The sequence below is a fragment of the Phasianus colchicus genome, chromosome 8 (genome assembly GCF_987193195.1).
Source record: "Phasianus colchicus chromosome 8, bPhaCol1.hap1.1, whole genome shotgun sequence".
Lineage (NCBI taxonomy): Eukaryota > Metazoa > Chordata > Aves > Galliformes > Phasianidae > Phasianus > Phasianus colchicus.
In genome coordinates this window covers 16,258,074-16,278,337 of record NC_143443.1, presented here as the reverse complement: position 1 = coordinate 16,278,337, position 20,264 = coordinate 16,258,074, and the positions used below count along the sequence as shown (strand labels likewise).

General features: G+C 40.3%; 1 protein-coding gene across 2 annotated transcripts in view; it reads left to right on the top strand.

The window, feature by feature from the left end:
• The window catches only part of ZSWIM8 (zinc finger SWIM-type containing 8), a 64,655-nt gene that overhangs the window by 2,867 nt on the left and 41,524 nt on the right, over positions 1-20,264 (top strand). The window lies entirely within an intron of this gene.

Sequence of the window (20,264 nt, the reverse complement as noted above, 5' to 3'; positions counted from 1 at the left end):
AACACCTCTTTGTGACATTGTTTTTGTAGTCAGAAAAAGCAACATTGAGAACTTGCCAAATTCTGGGCTTGTTAGTCATACTGAGTCTTCTAAAGTGTGGTAGTTCTCAATTCAGCCTGTGTATTTTTTTATTGACACGGTTTACCATTTTGCAGTAGCCTGTGATGTAGCTTCCTATGTGAGCAAAAAATGAGGTTAGATGCAGAGTGCTTTGATTTAAAATGTGAAGGGAAGCCAAGAGGAGCTACATTTTGTAAGCCTTTTCCTCCAGTCAGGCAGCTCGGGCTGTGTTTTGATTTGGGATCAGTCAGACGAGTTATGTAATAGAGAGGTTTTCTAACTTTTTCAATTGTTTTGAGTTTGTCCTTGTGAGAGTCCAATTCGTCATTAATTAATTGAAAGAGAATCCTCTTGAGACTGAGGGAAATGCTGCTGGCTGGGGATTCCTCTTCTTAAACAAACTAACAAACCACCATCCCCACCACTTGCAGGCTTTTTAAATTTTGCAGCTTTTTGTTTTGTGCTCAAGTGTTTTTAATATTACCATTAATATGGTTGTTTTTCTTCCATTCAATTTTCACTGAGTTTATTGTCAAGTCTTCTTATGTTACTTTCTGTACAAGAGTATTCTCTTCAAATGTAGAACTGATAGTGTGAAGTAGAAGCCCATTGCATCTCCTTTATGGATGGATGCCCTTGGATTTTGGCTCTTCTCAGTTTCCACTGATTCACCTGTACTGAAATCCCAGAGGAAGTTTCAGCAAGCATGTCAATTCTGGGGAAACCAAGAGTCCTTTTGAACTTAGCAAATCATTTTGAACTTTTATTTTAGAAATGCCTTGTTCAGATAATGGACTGCCTTCATTACTTGCTTTTACCTATCTTTTTTTCTTTTTGAATGAGATAATGCTTGTAACTGATATTTGCCTGCATACATCATTGATGAGACACTTGCAGTTGTACTTGCTGAAGTAAGTAATGGGCAGACGTTGCTCAAGTCATTGTGAGTAGATGTTTTGAAGAGCAGTGTCTTTGCAGTGTTTTCAGAACCATCTGCTTCCTCAAGTTGGTTTATGGCTCCAACTCACTTTTTTCTAGTCAAGTTACATTCCACCAATGTATTACATTTCTACCAATGAAAGCACCCACTTTACATTCTCTCCAATTTTCTAGACAGTCTTTTGCTTCCTGGAATCCATTATGAGAGTCAGTATGGTTCTCTGATTTTTCCTTCTCACTTTTTAGAGTACTTGCAATTTTTCATCGGCAATTGACATAAGCCTGGTGGCTGGGGGAGCTGGGCTTGTTTAGCTTGGAGAAGAGAAGGCTCTGGGGAGACCTCTGTGGCCTTCCAGAACTTGATGGGAGATTATAAACGGGGAGGGAAGATGGACTTTTTACACGGTCTGATAGTGATAGGACAAGGGGGAATGGCTTTAAACTAAAAGAGGGGAGATTTAGGTTAGATGTTAGGAAGAAATTCTTTACTCAGAGGTGAGGCACTGGCACAGCTGCCCAGTGAGCTGTAGGTGTCCCATCACTGGAGATGCTCCAGGCCAGGCTGCATGGGGCTCTGGGCAGCTGATCTGCTGGGGCAGCCCTGCCCATGGCCAGAGGTTGGAACTGGGTGATCTTTAAGGTCCCTTCCAATCTAAGCCATTCTATTATTGTGTACTTCCAAGGCTTTTGTTATCAGTTATCTTTAGATCTCCAAACTCACTACTGATTTTGTTTCTTCCTCAGAGCCTCTAAGTGTTTTCCCGCCCTTAGTCTTTTACAGTTTCTGAAGAATCGGTGTTTACCAAACACTTAAAAAGTTGCTGCAAATACTGTAGGATTGGTAAATAGTGTGTTCATGATATTTTCTGTTCAGCTTGTATTTATTCATTCACTTCTACAGAAAGTGTGATGGTGAGTTGCATTGAAACTACGCTCAATAGGCACCAGGTGGTAAAGTCTGATCTTTTGTTTCCTTCCTTCAAGTGTTATGTACTGTTCTGCAAAAAAAGTCTTGAGCTAAAGTAAGAATTATTCAGGCAGTCATCTCCTAAAAATATTCTCATTATACAGCCTAAGGAAGCTTGTATACTTCCAAACTGTTAGGAATGCCCACCATATTAAGTAATGGGCACGGTGCCTCAAAAATACAAGCTGTAGTGAGGGAATGATTGGCAGAGAATAGACAGAGCCTGAGGTGGAGATGTGATCGGTTTAGAGAGACAATCTGGTAGGAGTTTGAATTGTGTCTTTGAGGTAAAGTGACAGTGGCTGATTTTCATTAATTTATAGGGACAAACAATAAATGGCTTAGAGAGCAACACTTCTTCCTCAAGATTGCCAGTTAGAACTCAATAAATTAAAGTTAACCCTTGCTCAAAGAGTTATTGCAGTAGGAGACATCAAGAGAAACAGGTAATCTCTTTTGAATTTATATGGTGTGCTCTTCAGGCTGCTCTTGGAAGAGAGTGTTGGTGTCATACAGAGTGCCCACTCGGAGCCTGAGGAAGCTGGAAATGAATGCTGCAGTTTGCTCTTTTCTTGCTATTACTCTGCATTGGACAGCTGCAGTTGATTTTTTTTTTTTTCTTTTTTTTCTGCAGCATTTGTGCCTCTGGTATGGAAAGGGGGAGGTTAAGTCTGTATTTCTGGGAGATACAGATGTAATGCATCTTGTTTGGTTTTTCTTAGTGTGATACAGTGTAATCTCTTTTAGCCTAAATACCTCTTACAGTATATACAAGTTCACTGATAATGTTAAAAAGCCCCAAACAATGACTATTGTACTGAAGTATTGTACCAGCTGCCTATTGAGTTCTTCATAGGAATTAGAAATCTGAATGTTAGTGGTGGGATATTGCAAATGCTTTACGAAATGAGCAGAGCTCAGCTGTCCACTGAGGAAAGATAACGTGACAGTGGAGGCTTAGCTGCTGGTAGGAAAAAGGTTTCTCTGTATTTTCTCACCCTAGTAAGTGGATTTCCCCTATTCTTGTACGGCATCCCATTATCCATAGTGATTGGCAGTGTTGTCTCACTGCACAGCAGCAGCTGAAGCACAAGCTGAGGGTTGTGCAGAGGTTCTGCCAGCTGCAGGGGCAAACTCAATTCATTAGAGCTGAAGGCACTGCAGAGAAGTTGGAGCTGCTCTGTCAGGACTGATGGGCATCATTAAATGCGGGGCTCCAGAGCTGCAGTGCACATTTCAGAAGCTGTCCAGAAGTTACTGCCAAACTCAAAAGTTGTGTCACGGTGCAGTGATAGCTCTGCCTTTTGGGATGAATGCTTCTCAAGTGTTCCTCATTTCTTTTGTGTGCTCCTGAGCCTTTTTGAGGTAACTGAATGTGTGCACCCCTCTCTTCAGGAATGGCACTGGAGAAAGCCCTTCAGGAAGCTGTCAGGAAAAATGCATTTTTACTGCCATGATTGGAAATGGCCGCTCCATTTTTGACTCTGCTGCTGTCTTCTAACCTCTTCCTTTATATAGGCTTCTCTTCCCCTCAGAAGAAGTTTTGCACATTCTTTCCATGTTGTAGTGTCTCTTCTTTGTACTGGGAGGCCTTCCTGGCTCTCGTGGCTTTTTCTTTGTGTTTTTCTTCTTCCTTCCCCCTTGAGGAGATCCCTGTGTTTCTGAATGACTGCGATCACAGATACTGTCTGTGTTTTGGGTGGATTGAAGTCAGTGGGGCTGTTCTCTGGGGCATGCTTGCCTCTGGTAGGGAGGCAGGTTTAAGCCTGGCTGCTGGACTATGCTCTCCCTTTGTTTCCTATCCATTTCTTTATAACCTCTTCCCTTATTTTTCTTTGACCCATTCTTCATTGCTCAAGGATAAAAATAAAGCCCATCTATATGTATTTTACCTGTAGATAACTAGCTCTTTCCTGAGATGAAAACAGAGTGAAGACAAAGCACCTCGAGCTGCACTTCATCTTTGAAGTTTATAGTTATCTAGAGAAGTATTACTTAACAATTAAATGCAAATGTCTTTTTATTGAGTATTTTACACAGGATAACACGTGCTAAAGCAGCCCTTTGTTTTAATACGTGTAAGTGTGTTGCGTATGTCACTTCTCTGAATGCTTACAGTAAAAATGGTTTTCTTCTTTGAGTACTTAAAGCGGGTATTTTAATCTCTATGTGATTTGTTACTATAAGTGGGAAGAGTGAGCAGGAGACACGGGTACAGGCACTGCAGAGTGCTGTGCCCCCACTGTGTGCCTGGGGTCACCAGCGGGGGGGTATTGGGGGATGAAACCCATTGCTGCAAAAGAGAACACATGTATTTATTTATTTATGATAGAAATAAGTAAAAGTACAGAAGAAAAAAATGTAAGTTAGAGCTTAATCTATTCTCATCTCTAGGCAGATTATTCAGTTTCAGAATCTGCTTTGTTCTGGGTCTCCTTTTGAGGGATTAACATCCTACAATGTGGGTGAATCTCTGTGACTCTTCACTTGATCATTAGTGATTCTTTGCCAGTTGCCGAGTTCAGAAGGTGATGGAAGTTTGCAGAAGGCAGATGGGATTGTTCAGTGTGCAAAGGTGGTCCAGGAGCTTTGTATATTGCACTGGGTCAGCTTCATGCTCTGTAGTGGTATTGCTTCTACTATATAGCAGCATGATCTGTGTGTTTCAAGAGCCATCAGTTCTTCTCCCAGACAATGAACAGGACCCGGGGAAATGGCTGCAAGTTGTACCAGAGGAGGTTTAGGTTGGACAGGAGGAAGAACTTTTTCTCTCAGCTTGTGGTCAGGCACTGGAATGGCTGCACAGGGAGGTGGTGGAGTTGCCGTCCCTGGCAGTGTTCAAGAGGCATCTGGATGAGGAGCTGCGAGATCTGGTTTAGTTTGTGGTAGCAGTGGTAATGAGAAGATGGTTGGACTAGATGATCTTACAGCTTGTTTCCAACCTCGTGATTCTATGATTCTGTAATTCTATGGTCAGTTAAATGTGATTTAATATGCAAGTTTACAAGTTTGGAATTCCGGTTCATTTTCAGGAATAGCAATAAAGCTATAAAAGGAAAAAGTTAAATCTTTTAACATTTTGTATTTCTCACAGCTTCAGTGGGAAAAGAAGTGAGAACTGAACTGATCAGACCTATGAAAATCTGTTTCCTAATATAATATATCCTGAATAAAAGTTCTTCTGCATACAAGTTGTGTAAATAAAAATTCAGATGCATCTCGTGAACAGGCCTTTTGTTCCCTTTCTGGTGTACATTCTCAAATCAATGTATTTCTTGCGGAGTTTGTGTAATAACTATGGAAAAGTTCATTTTTAAGCAAATGTAAATTCAGCAATTACATCTATTTACAAAAGTTGGTAGAGGACTATAACTATTTTAAGCACTCAAGTGGATATTGGTTTTGAGCAACTGAGAAAGCTGCTGCTTTTGTAGTGTAGGTTATGAATCTTTGCTTGGTTGTGATGCCCAGGATTATTAAGTAGTGAAGTGACCCTCCTGGCTACTGCATAGGACAAAGGTGTCCCTACATGTTTTTATTGTGCACAATTGAAGGGAAAGGTGTGTGCATCTCAATTCAGTGAACAAGAGAGTGTTTTGCTTGTCTGTATCAAGTTCTTGATAGTCCATGATAACGAAGTGATACAATTCATGTTAGCACGTTAAGAAAAAGATAATACAGTGAGTTAAATGTCAAGAAATATGAAACCAAAAATAATAAAGAAGTCAATAAAAAAGTAAAGATCAAGGACCACAGGACAATCTTTTGAGCAAACACTCCCCCTACCCCCTGCAGTATACCTTTGAAGGAACAGAAATGGACATCAGTGATTTGATCAATGTCTGGTATGCCAGTTACAAAACTGGGAGCAGAAACCATCTCCTCTTAATTGTCTGGTGTCCTAGTTATTATACAGTACTTTGTTCCAGGGGAAGAAAGGAATGCACAGCTTCAAAAGATGTTTTATGTACTTTAATGAACTTCCGGAGTAAATATTTGTCTGTTTAAAATATCTGTAATTAATTTTGATATGGTTTGGGGCTTTGTATCTCTAAGTAAATAGTGAAAGAGTCAAAACCAATGTATTATTTAGCTCTTTAAAGTGCAAATCTTTAAGATTTCATTGTGATTTTATAGATAACAGCTTTTTTTTCTGTCACCTAAAATCATAGATTGTCTTGGGTTGAAAGGGACCTTGAAGATCATGTAGTTCCAACCCCCTGCTGTGGGCAGGATTGCCAACCACTAAATCAGGCACTAGATCAGGTTGCCCAGGGCCCCATCCAAATTGTAAGTCTGAAAAGCAGTTGTAAGTGTACTTTCAAATAGTATGATGGATGGAAGTTGATTTTTCAACTTTATTCTTATATACGTTATCTGTCATAAGCTCTTTCCTCACTCTTTCTCATTTTTGACTCCTTTCCAAACTATGTAGAAGTAAAGTTGAAGGCATGTATGTTTAAACTCAGTAATATGTAGATGCTAAAACTTTTTTAAAGATTATAGAGCAACAACAAACAATGTAGAAGATATTTAAGATACTGGTTCTAATTTTAAAATGCCACACACGTTATTCATAGAATCACTAAGGTCAGAAAAGACCTCCAATATCATCCAGCCCAACCATGCACCTACCACCGATATTTCCTCACTAAACCATGTTCCTCAGTACAACATCTAAACATTTCTTGAACACCCTCAGGAACAGTGACTCAACCACCTCCCTGGGCAGCTCATTCCATGCCTTTTCAGAGAAGACATTCTGGGAATGTCCCAGTGTCCAACCTGAATCTTCTCTGGAACAACTTAAAGCCATTCCTTTCAGTTCTATCACCAGCGATGTGGGAAGAGAGGCTGACCCCCACCTCACCATAACCCCCTTTCAGGGAGTTGTAGCGAGTGATAAGGTCTGCTCTGAGCCTCCTCTTCTGCAAACTGAACAATCCCAGCTCCCTCAGCTGCTCCCCATAAGGCTTGTGCTCCAAAACCTTCACGACTTCGTTGCCCTTCTCTGAACACGTTCCATGGCCTCAGTGTCTTTCTTGTAAGAGGCCCAAAACTGAACACAGTACTTGAGGTGCAGCCTCACCAGAGCTGAGTACAGAGGGATGACCACTTCCCTGCTCCTGCTGCCAACACTATTTCTGGTATGAGTCAGGATGCTGTTGGCCTTCTTAGCCACTCGGGCATACTGCTGGCTCATATTTAGCCAAGTGTTCACCAACATACCCAGGTCCATTTCTTCCATGCAGTCTTCCAGCCACTGTGCCCAAGCCTGTAGCGTTGCCTGGGGCTTTTGTGGCCAAAGTGCAGGACCCAGCACATGGTCTTGTTGAATTTCATCCCATTGGCCTCAGCCCACCAAACCAGCCAGTCCAGGTCCCTCTGTCGAGCCTTCCATCCTTAGGCAGGTTAACACTTCCTCCCTTACTGAGGGTATGCTCAATCCCTTTGTCCAGGTCATCAGTAAAGATAGTGAACAGATCAGGCCCCAGTAACAACCCCTGGAAGACAACACTTACGATGGGTTGCCAGCTGGATATTACTCCATTCACTGCCACTCTCTGGCCCACCCCTCCAGCTGGCTTTTTACCCAGCAAAGAGTGTACCTGTCCAAGCCTTTTTAAGTTTCCTCCTCTGATGCTGTGTACTCATGGGCCATGAGCATACACAGGGTTCCCAAAAAGTAGATTCTCATGTTGCTTAGAATCTGCGTGGTTTTTTGATGCATCCTTTTTTCCCTATTTCTTCATCTATGGAAGACAGTAACATTCTGGCAAGGCTTGTGCCATCTACTGCTTGTCCAGCATCAGAAAATGTTGATACTGATTTCTTTGACTTTAGCTGCTGAAAATGCAGCTTATAGAGAGAGTGCTATTTTGAATACATTTCATTCATATGTATTTGTTTCCATACAGCTGGAAACATAATATCTTCTTAAAAGAAAGAAACAAAGGAACTTTGTCAGGCTGTGATATACCCATTACAGTTTTGTGGAGCTACATATTTTGAGATAAATGACGCTGTGAAAACTGTCTGGTTTTAATCAAACATTACTATTATGAGTCATTATTAGTGTTTCTAGTTTACTCCAACAAAAACAAAAGAAAGGAGAAAATGTTGATTCTTCACTATGTTTGACCTCATTTATTCTGTTAAGATGTATATTCAATTGGCAAATCTATGTGCTGATTTTTCTGTATTTAAATAAGAATCTATTGATAAATAGGCAGTACTGAAAAAAATGGGGAAATTAAGACATTCCCTTTTCAGAGAAGGAGACCCAGAAGGGTTGCAGGAGTAGTGTATTTAAACAAATTCTTAACATCCTTGGTTGGCTGCTGCAAGTAGGGAACACGAGTGATATTTTTTGATTGTTTTTTTTTGTCTTCCTTTTGACCATTAGGTTTAGTTTGTGGCTGTGGGACAAATAGTGTAGCTTTTGAGCTCCTTTTTCATATGAGATGAGGATCAGCATGTAGATGAAAGGGAAAGAATAGATGGATAAGAAAAGGAGAAGATGAAAAAAGTCTGTCTGCAGAAGAAATCACGTCTGCTCTTGGGAATAAAGCTGGGTGCTCCAATACAGGAGAGAACAGCCTTAGAGAAGGTGAAAGAGGGAGGTCAGAGACAAAAAAAAGAAGTCCATATTTTTTACAAAAATATAGATGCAAAGCATGATAAAAGAATTATTGCCCTGGGGTTTTCTGCAAGCAGTGGGAAACTTTAGAGGGAGGCATCCAGTTGTACTTCTTCCTCGTGAGTTAAGACACTCAGAGGTGACTTGTTGAACCAGTGGGGCTGGTGAGTGCTTGGGCTAACTCTGGCTTCCTCTTCTGTTTGGAGAGGTGAAAAAACAAGTAGATGATGGCCTTTATTTGCCATCTGGAAATACTGGTAAACAGGATTAACGCATCAGTGGAGGTCTGAAAAGTAAACAGATTTAAAATCTCATTTTATATTCTTTATTTTACTTTTTTTTAAATTACATTTTTTTTGTTCATTAGGCTAAAGATTGGTAAAGATGCTGCTTTGAGTGTGTCTCCCCAGCCAGAGTTAAAGAATGGAAGAAGTGACGTAGCCTTGAAGCAAAGTTAGCCAAGTTGCCACCTGGACTCTTTTTAGATATATTCACTGAAACAATGCCTACTTGTAGTCAAGCCATTATTATTGGCATCTTGTCAATGTATGTGACAGATTCTTCCTTGAAACACAGCAAAATTTGCTAAAGCTGTCAATATTGAGTATTGTATGACCTTCTGGAATCTATCCATGCCTTGTTTCTTGTATTTGTAGGACTTCAATTTTCACAGATCTCAATATGTGTTCATGTTTGCCTGACTTCGTGTATTTGATTCTTGTTATTCTTAAAACTTACGTTTTGATCTTTTTTTTTCCCCTAATATTTCTGTGCTGGAATTCTTAGTTGGTAAATTTACATCTATCTTGTCTTTTGGAAAGTGTACAAATATGAAGCCTTGATAATTCATGTTGGAGGCTAATCACATAGCTCATAGGTGGCTTGAATGCCTAAGTTCTGTGTGTGTAAGAAGCACCGATTGCTGATGTAAAAAATACTGTTAGATATTTCACATTTATACTTCATTGTAGTCTTGCCAGTGAGTTATGGTGTAATTAATAGCTTTAAAAATGAAATTACTGCTACTTACATGAATCTAATGCCCTTGTGTAGTCTATAGGGCATCACTTAATTCTCTTGTGCTGTTTATGGTTTCTGCTGCATGTTACGTGTAATTACTTTTGCTACATCATGTTTAGGTCAGTAAATGCTGAGGTGGGACAAAAAGGGAGCTGCAGCTGTGAATTTGTTTACCAGAGCTAGCTGGATGGGCCAGGTGTGAAAATATTTGCAACTTACACTTCCATATAACTTTCATGCATGGCTTGGAGAGAAGGTGATCTGATGTAGATAAGTTAATTGTTTGAGCCTGAATGTCTTTGGTAGTTTTCATTGCCTATGCATTGGAGTGCATTTAAAGCAGCAGTGTGCAGGCTCAACTAAGCTGCTTATGCTTCTCAAGGACGGGAGTTAGTTTTCCCTTACAGGTTAAGAGCAGGAAATGCTCAGGACTTCTGGGGATGTTCTCAGAAAATGATTGACTTTGCTTCAGTATTGTAATGTTGGGGATAGTATCCATCTGACTAAGTAAATTTACACAATTGGTGCCTCGCAGTTTTCTGGTGTTCCTTCTGTTATTGTTTTTGTGCACTGTTAGTGATTGTGCACTTGTAATGGGTTCCTCCTCTGTAAATGTTCTGCAGCTGCTGGCTTGTTCCATTTATCCCTGATGCTGAGTTGTGTGCGAGGTGGCCTCTCCTCCCTTTTGTTTGCTGTATGGTGAACCAAGCAGTAATCGGGCAGGTGCCTTATTTCCAGTGAGAGGGAAGGAGAGCTGGAGGAAGGCTGGGGACTGCTGCCTTTGGATCCCACAGTGGCAGCTGGGGCTGAGCTGGCATCCCTGAGCTGCAGTGGGGAGTGCCACTGGGTGGGATGGTAGCCTCCTGTACAGGCACACACCTGAGCTTATGTTGTGGGAGGTTTTTACAAAACCCAAGGAGGTGAAAATAGGCATCAGGTGGGAATTTTCTTAGAAACTCTTAGGTGTGCAACTTCGACTCCTGTCTCAGGAAATGGATTTTTAAACCTCTAGTGGTTTTCCATTGGTGATACCAAAAGGCAGTGTCTTCTTTGAGTTGCTGACTGATGTTTAATTTTATTTTTATTTTTTTCACCCTAGGGGTGAGAAAGCCTCATCCTTGATCTATTCTTTTCAGACAATAAATTTTCTATAAGCCTCACTAAAATGGGCTGGATCTCATTCTGATAATGCTCTGCAATGCAGCACAGTGTTTGCTGTGTGTTTGGAGGCCAAGTGATACCGCCCGGGCATGTGGGTGTAGGATAAAGCAGGTTAGGGATTAATTGGGCATGCACAACTTCAGGGTGGATACTAATGGTTGAGAACAGCACATTAAATAGTGTAGGTTGCATGGTGTTTTGTATGACATTCTTTCAGCATTTGAAAGCATGGCAATGTACTTGGTAGAAATAGGTGCTCAGCTGTGATGCAGTCTGGGTTTTTGATTTGTGTTTATCTTCCATTGTCTGCATTCTGAATAGTATCTGATCCATGTTGATCTTTGTCACTTGTTTGCTTGTCCTTGACTGCTGCGGATAATTCTGAAGTCTGAGATGTTAATATACTTTGCACGGGGCATGAGTGGAAACGAGCAGTAGCGCGGAGCTTTCCCTGCAGGAAGCAGGAGCTGTTTGATCTCTGTGCTCTGCGTGCACGGTGTGGGTTACACGGAATGCCATCTGCACGGAGCGCGGGGAGCAGCGGTGCCAGGAAAACGCCGAGCCTGCAGCTGATCTGCTTCGTCAGCTGTAGAGTTACTCTGAATGCAAGCTGCCCATTTTGTTGTGAAACCTTGGCCAGCCCTGGCATGAATACAGTGTTTTGTAGCACTGTCTGTCTTTCTTTACAAAAATCTGCTGCTCATTTTAGGTTTTCTAACAGCTGTCGGTTGCTTGCCCAGGCTGCTCTTTTTTTGAAATGAATTCCTCTTTTAGGGAGGGGAATTGAAGGGTGATTGGATAAAGAATTTCTTGTCTGCATTTCCAGAGGAGGTTGTCAAGTCGTGAACGCTGCATTGCCTGCCGAATGCCAGTGCTAGAGTTTTTTGGATCTCAGTCGTGTTACAGTGGGGGAGAGCTGAGAAAAGAGCTTACCGACATTTTGCTCTCGAGATTCAGAGCTTCTGAAGAGACTGATACATAAGGCATCAGCAGAATACCAAACGCTCTGGTTGCATCAGCACAGCTCTGTGCAGGTGTTTGCAGTTGCTGCATGAGTGAAGCAATAGAATTGAGTGTAAAAAACAGTTTTCCATTCTGAGCTGGACTTGTGTTTAGAGAGGTTCTGATATATGTTCAAAGCAGATATTTTCTGTAGATACTTTGTATATGTTTGCAACAAAATCTTATGTGAACCGTAAGGCAGAACTTAAGTGACTGGGATCTTCTGCTGGGATCTTTGGACTGTGAGTTCAGTGGTGTGGGAAAGTGCAGATGTTTCTGTCCTGGAGTTCAGAAATCGTGAAATTTGCTTTCACCTGAATTTCATTTCCCTCCTCCATCAAAGATCTTTTTGGTTATTGAATACTACCTGTAGCCTTCCGCCTTTGCCTTGTTCTGAGGTTCTGAAGACTGAAATCAAGTGTTCTTTCTAGAGGTCTGGTTTCCACAACATAAAGAATGTTGCAACTAGGATGTTGTATGGGCATAAGGAGCACAAACTGGGGTGGAAAGAAGGTTAATCTGTTCTTCAGCCAACTGACCTTCGGAGAGCAAATGTTGTTTTCATACGTGCAGCTTTTCTTCAGCCTGTTAAGTGCAAGAGGCCTCAGGGATGGTCAGGTATTGGACTATCTGCTTGTCAGCTAGTGGTTACTTGGATGTAATGAAGTCCTCAGTCATGTTCACCAGAGGTGAAAAGAGAATAACACAACAGGGTTGGTTATTTTTCTTATTAATGTCATACTGCTCTGAAGAGAGTGTTCCTCTGTTGTGCCTCTGAAAGTATTCTTGCTGGCACAGAAACTACAGATAAAGTTGGGAGGGGTAGAAGCAAATAACTGCTTCTAAAATGCGTGTTGAGACTGAAGTCCCTTAGAATGTACATTGTAGCCTCTTGATGTGAAGGGCTGTTTCTTGTGTCATTTTCTAAGAAGCAGAAAGCCTCAGGCTTCTGGTTTGGGTCTGTTCAGTAGTCCTAAGTGCCCCTGCTAATGCTGGCGCTACATTACTTAGTTAAATTGTAATTTCTTAATGATAAAATTGTGGCTCTTTCATTAAGATGATTAACTAATGGGCAATGTCCTCAATAAAGTGCTTTAACTTTTGGTGAGCCCTGAAGTGATCAGGCAGTTGGATTCAGTGATCTTTGTAGATCCTTTCCTACTCTTCTGTCGTGTTCTGCACAGCTCTGTTCTAAGATGCTGTGTTCGTTTATCCATAGAATCACAGAATCACAGAAACACCAAGGTTGGAAAGGACCTACAAGATCATCCAGTCCAACAATCCACCAATCACCGATAGTTCTCACTAAACCATACCCCTCAACACAAAATCCAAATGTTCCTCGAACACCTCCAGGGTCGGTGAGTCCACTGCCTCCCTGGGCAGCCCATTCCAGTGCCTGACCACTCTTTCAGAAAAGTAGTATTTCCTAATGTTCAGCCTAAATCTCCCCTGGTGCAGCTTGAAGCTTGATTGCAGCTTGAAGCATGATTGCTTGTTCTTTTCAGTGTTGCTTTAACTTTAAAAGGAGAGGCACAGATAACTAGAGCATCTCACAGGAAAGTTCTTCTGAGGGTAGATCATGACCACTTTATAAGCAGTGGATGGTTTTGCTGTTGGTGACATAGAAGGGGAAGAAATGAAGAATTCTGTAAGGGAAGTAGGGACATGGTTATGGGATTTTCTGCATACTCCTGCTCATTTAAACTCCTGGTGGGTTTGTACTCTTGGACCCTACACACTCATCATGCATCTTTTAAGTTCTAGTTCTCTTATGAGGTATTGGATAGGATTATGAAGCCTCACCAGTTTTCTTGTTGGAGGGCTTTTGTATGCTTCCTGAAATCCCGTGGAAGCATAATGAGGAGTTGGCTGTGTGACAGGAAAGATGTAACCTGAAAAACAATAACCTCAGGATAAAATACTTTTTAGCTCACTCAGATATTGAAACAGCTGCCAGGAGGAGTTGAATATGTGTTCTGTTGGGTATTTACAGTCCTTCCTGTGATAGGTGATTGGCTTCCATAAGAAAAATTGTTCTGGGTTGCACTCTGTGCTTGATCTTAGGATGACAGCAATGTTATTTCTGCGATGATGTGCAAAGTTAAGTCGGCTGGTTTTCTTAGTTCAGTATGCATGTAGAAATGAATAAAAGTACTGCACAGTGGTAAAAACCAACTGTGCAGTTGATCTCTCAGAAATGTTTTTTTTGTTTGTTTTTTTTTATAATTCTGATGACCAGAAGAGGAACTGCAAGACTCAATGTGTTTGAATTTACTGACACTTGAGAAAAACCCCAAAGTATTTATTCACCACAAATCCGCATTGTAATGTAGTGCTGCATTTTTCAAATCTAGTAAGACTTGTGTACAAAGCAAACAAACAAAAGTATTACTTTTGGTGCGTAGGTATATTTTAAGGTTCGAGTTTAAAAACAAAAGCAAAACTCTTTTCTGCTTCCTAATTATGGAGACAGAAGCCATGGTGTCAAGATAGGTTTAGCGAAAAGATGTATGTGTTTGGTTTTGAAATGAAGTGTAATTACAGGAGCAAACAGGTTTGTTTGAGCAAGCAAATACTTTTGCTACGTATATCAACGGTGTTGCAGCACTGGGCAATTTTCAGAAGCCAGATTGAGCTTACATTTGACTGTGTGCTATGGCTTTTTCTTTAGATAGCTGAGACTTTGAGGATGAATTGGACACCCTCTTGTGATAAAATTAGCTTTTTTGCATTGGATAAAGTAATAAACAGCCATTCTTAAAATGTTATTGTGGTGGTAGCAATGGAATTTGTGTGGTGATAGTTGCATCAGATTTTCTCTTAAGTGGGAGGTTTCTAATTATGGACCATAATCTCCCCGTCTGGGATTTGTATTTTTAAAGGCTTTTAGCTACGAATCTCGTGAGTCTTGTCCAGTACACATGAATGAAAACATTCTGTTGCTTATTCCACTTCTCAACTGTTTTGAATATAAGAATGTCATTCTGTGGGTTAGATCTGATGTAGGCTTACCCGAATTCTTCTTGCTTTCAGCTTGGTTTTATGTATCTCTGTACTTGCTACCTTACCACATTTACTCTCAATGTAATTTCACTGCTAAAAATGGTAGTGAAAAGCAGAGAGAGTTTTATAACTCTTGGTGAAGAAAATAAGAGGTAAATGAAAGTCTTGTGAATTCCGATTCCATTATGTTTTTAAAATTTTGGCTGCACTTGGTAGTCTGGTCTGACTATGTGGACATCTTAAAAAATACAAAAATGTTTATGAAAGGAGACATCAAATCAGAACATTCCCTTTGGTCATCATTTCTGAGCAAGCTTGATTAACAATCAGCAGCAGCATTTGTAGCATCCTTTCTCTACCGCTTACTATGTATTATTTTCTTATCCAGCCTTCTTGTTCTGTTCCAGCATCTGAATAACTCACATAGATGAATTCCACCAAAGAATTTCTTCCAGAATCTGCTGTTCTCTGTTTGTTATTGCAGCTGCTTTGTTAATGCTGAGGAGTTTTGCAGAGAATTGATTTGGAGTGGTATCTAAGAAAGAAATTGCTGAAACTTTATTTTAACTTGGTAGAGAAGCTGTTCCAGGGTAAAGGAGCTGCTTATTTTCTGATGGCTGACACTGCTTAAGTAACTTAGGAGCCAGAACATGCATTTTCATTTTTTTCCTTAATCTGTAGAATGAAAGAACTTCCTATTTTTAGAGATACTGTGGTTTGCTTGTTTTTGACAAGAAAAATAAGAAAAATTGCCTTTTTTTCCCCCCTCGGCACAAAATGGAACACGGAATTATTAATCTAATCCAGAAGAATACTAATTCGAGGCAGCTGGGAATTGCTATTTGAGTATTATACTGAATCTCCAGCCTTTCAGATTGCATCAATCTGTAGGTATTCAAGTTGGATTAGAGCTGGGGGGCATTGCTTGTGTCCATTCACCTGTCGGGGTCTGACATTGATGTGTCTTGGCTCGGTCTTGGGGTCTGACTAGGCTATGGGATAACTAGCACAGCTTTGCTTCTCGGCCTTCCAGTTTGATTTTCTTCTCTTGTACTGATTGTTGTTGGGGCAAGAGTTTGTTCTTTGTGCCTGTTCAGTCTTTGGTATGTCTCCTGAGCTGCCCAGAGAGCACCAGTTTGCTCCAGTTGTTCCAGAGCAATGTAATACACACGTGTGTGTATGTCCCCACTACAAACTACACAGAGACCAACTGTGTGATTGCAAAAGGTCATCTACAACTGTGGTGATTTTTTTGGAAAGAAATGAGTTTCTAGTTGTAAGAATCACCACGCAAGCCTGAAAGAGTACATCGAGTGAGTTAGTTGGTGGTTGTTGTTGTTGTTGTGTGTTTGTCCTTAATCTGCTGTTCTTCATTAGATAGTCCAGGCACAGGTCTAGCTGATCCTTTTTCTGCTATGTGATACAGCTTTCTAGCTATTCCTTCGGGTTGCCTGTGAGTCTGTATGACGGGAATTTTTCAAGCTGTTCTATTTAAACTCTTCTATCCTGAATCCTCTCTCCTCCAACTTTGGCACAACAGCAGGCTGTCCAGAGAAGCTGTGGGTCACCGAATCACAGGGGTTGAAAGGGATCTCAAGAGTCCAATCCCCTTGCTAAAGCAGATACACTGCAATAGGTCACACATTTAGGTATCCAGACGGGTCTTGAATATCTCTGTAGAAGGAGGCTCTACAACCTATCTGGTCAACCTGTTCCAGCACTCTGTTACCCATTCCGTAAAGAAGTTCTTCCACGTGTTAATACAGAACTTTGTTCAAGTTTTAGGCCATTACTCCTCGTTCTATTGCTACACACCACTGAGAAGAACCTGGTCTCATCCATTTGCCTCCCACCTCCCTTTAGGTATTTATAAACATTAATCAGATGCCCCATCTCTGGAGGCACTCTTAAAGGACAGTTTGGATGCGGCCCTAGGCAGCCTGATCTGGTAGATGGCAATTTGCCCATGGCAGGAGGTTGGTACTTGATGATCTTTAACGTCCCTTCCAACATAAGCAATTCTATGATTCTGTGACAGAATTATGATCTGCCTATGTCAAATGTTAACGTGACAGAAAAGCGGGTGGTGGTGTGTTGCTGACCCATTGAGTCATGATTAATTTTGCAATATTCACCTTGGGTGACTCTGCAGTCAAAGCTCTCTTCTTACTGTATAGCAGAATTCAAGACAAAGGTAAAGTTTTCTGATGTTTGTTGGATAGTTGGAGACTGAAAGGAACGTATTGCACCAATACATACTTCTTCAAGACATCAACGTTGAGATTAAATTTTTGGAAAGGTAAATAAAGGGAGATTAAAACAGAACCAACAGCAGAAATGTACAGAAGACAACAAGATGACGACCATTTTTAAGAGGTTTGATTTAAGTATATTATAGTTCCATGCATGGCTCTTCCATATTTGAGAACTCACAGCACTTTTTGGTTTTAAGAGGTATTAGGGAGAAAATATGTCACTGCCTTAAGTTTGGGGCACTTACTGATATATATTTCTGCTTGATTTATTTTAATTAAATGCTTAAGTGACATTCCACAATGACAGATTTATCTTTCTACATGGCAAACTGCCGAAAGTAACGTAGTGTATACCATTTTTTAAATGAGATTGGTAAAACAGGCTTTATAACACCCCTGCATACATTTTCACTGGTCAAGATGACGTGCTACATATTTCTTGTTAGTTTTACTGATCTCATTTTCTCTTCTAATAGCAGAAGTGTTTCACTTCATATTCCCCATCTCCTTGGTCTATCTATAGTTGTATTACTTTTGTTCCACTCTGATGCATTTTGGACTGAGGCCAGTGGTAGAGGTGAGGGGAAATGTGAGATGTGGACTAGAGATAGCTATAAAATCAAAGCTGGAGACACATCTCTCAAAAGATAGTGCAGTCTAAGATGTCTTACTGTATGGTTTACTTGTTCTGCTAAAAAGCATCAACCTATTTTTCTTAAGGTATATATGTATATATAAAATACAATGAATCTTATCTTTGCACTGTCTTATCTCATACTGTGAGATTTGTTCCCTTGAATTTGTATTTGTTCATATCTATTGAGCATATAGTTTATTTTTAGGGACGTGTGTCAACTGAAACTAACCTAATAGGAATAATGTCATTAGATAACAAATATATTCAGTGTTTGGTCCAGCTGGATTTATTTCAGTTCCATTTAATAACTCCTGGCCCCTATTTTGCTGCTTATTCAAGCAGAGTCTTCTCTCTCTCTTCGTCTATCATGTAAACTCTGTTATTGTGCTGAAGAATTTATTGGAACATGATCTGTTCTTATGAACAATTGTTGGCTACAACTTGCTACAGCCTACCCTGTGCTAGGAAAGATTAAGAAATGTAGCACACCCATGTCAATTCCAAGCCCTGATGGCACGGAATTTGCTTCCACTGGTGAAGGCATGTTTCTGTGTGCGTAGCTTGCCTTAGCTTTTCGGAGCTGGGTTGGGTTTCTTGTTGTTGCTGTTGTTCCTGCAGGAATAACTGTGTCTGTGCTAAAGTTATAGCTATTGTAAAACTGCAATAAAATCAATTCACGTGAAACAATAACAAAAAGGGTAGGATGGTCCTCATGTAGGAGTTAGCGTGTTCCACATAGCAGTAGATGGATGGGACACGATTTATTCCGAATGCTTGAGAAGTTCTTGGTCGTGCCTGCTAGTAGAGTGTACAGATCAGATTATCTCTCAGATTCCCTTCTAGACCTGGGATTTGGGTTTTGTGTAGGTCAGAAATGTTGGGGTTGCTTATGCTTTGCCTGTAATTTTATTCTTGGAAGACATGAGGAGTTTCCTTTGCTCTCTTTGGATTATCTTGTCTGCTGCTCAAGCGGAAGCACAGTTTAAAATTATTTTCTCCCTCAGATAAATGTACCTTGCAGATTCATTGATATTCTATTACATCTTTGATTTTATTGCTGTATTTTTTTTATTATTATTTTTTTGCAGTCTTCCTTGCTGTCTTTATCTTTGCACAGAGTGGGAGCTACAATGTCTTTTCCTTTTCTCTATTAGCACTTTTCCTTTTTGTTTTTTCTCAAAGTGTATTTTGTAGTATCTGGGAGTACCTTTCATGTGTTTCACTGATAATACCTTTTGATGTAAGCAGGTATAAATCCCCCAGTAGTGGATTTGTATATCTAGAGAGAAACTTTTGGAGAGGATCTCTTTGTTTAGTATTCAAAGAAAAATATTGTCTAATTTAAGCACTTAACTCAGGGTGTCCAACTGAATGTACAGAAGGCCTAATGGGGAAGTCCTTCTGTTCTGAATCCCATGCAGGTTTAGTGTCTCTGTCACTGTGGCTGCACATGGCACACCACCCTTGAAATTTAAGGCAGTTTAACTTCTTAATTTTAGTGTTTACGTTACATAGCAGCTTGGCTACTATGAATTCATTCATCCTTTAAATATCATCCGAATAATTTCTACTTCTCAGTTATCTTCTACCATTTCTTTTCCACGGCTCTTTTTCCATCTAGAAAATTAAACATTTTAGAGAAATCCATTGTTTTATAGATAAGATTATTGCTTTTTAGATTATTTTTTCCACTTCAGATGTTACCACTTTCACCTTACTCTGAGAATATCTAAGTTATGTGCTGAGTGCGTGCTGAAGACAGCTGTTCCAGTTAATTGGCTGCTGGCTCCTGCAGGCTACTATTAACGCAGTACAGCTGATGAAACTGAGTTCAATACGAAGTCAATCAGTTACCTTAGTTCACTGCAAATCTGGTAAAATCTCAGAATGAGTGCACTGGAGCCTTCCTAACAGAGTGAATCCAAAAGGCTTCTCAAGTAGGGCTGACTTTGATATACTTTTGGTGGATTTGTGTCATAGGGTTTTTCTTGAGCTAGTTTGGTTAGGCTTGAAGGAGAACAGCTGTGCTGTGTAATGAAGTAGGTGGAGGGTAATTGCAGTGATCCTACTACTGCTGCTCTGCTAGTACTGTTGAATTTTGGTAATTGATTGTAGGAGTCCTAGTCCATTGCAACTGTAAAGAAAAATATATGTAATAATAAGACATACTAATGGAATAATGGATTGCTTTTGCCTTTGCTGCTTTTCTGTCAACCCAGTGTGGCTTTGCTATTTCTGTCTGACCTTCCTACCCCACACCACATAGTTGTGAGAAGAAATACTATCTGCTTGCATTCTCTTTAAAAATGCACAGGTGTTTCATCTCACACTAAAGTCTTTTTCAGATATTGTACCTTTAAGGGTAGAGATTACTTAAGTATTATTTCTTTTTTTTTTTTTTAATGTTGTGTAATGAAAGACTTGGATAAAGTGCCTCTACAAAAACTGCAGTAAAAAACCCCAAGAAATACTGTTCCTTTCATTGATCAGAGCAATTTTGAGTACTAATGTACCTCGGTTTGCACTTTCTATGGTATCTACTAGTAGTAACAGCAGTGACATTTAAGCTGACTGCTG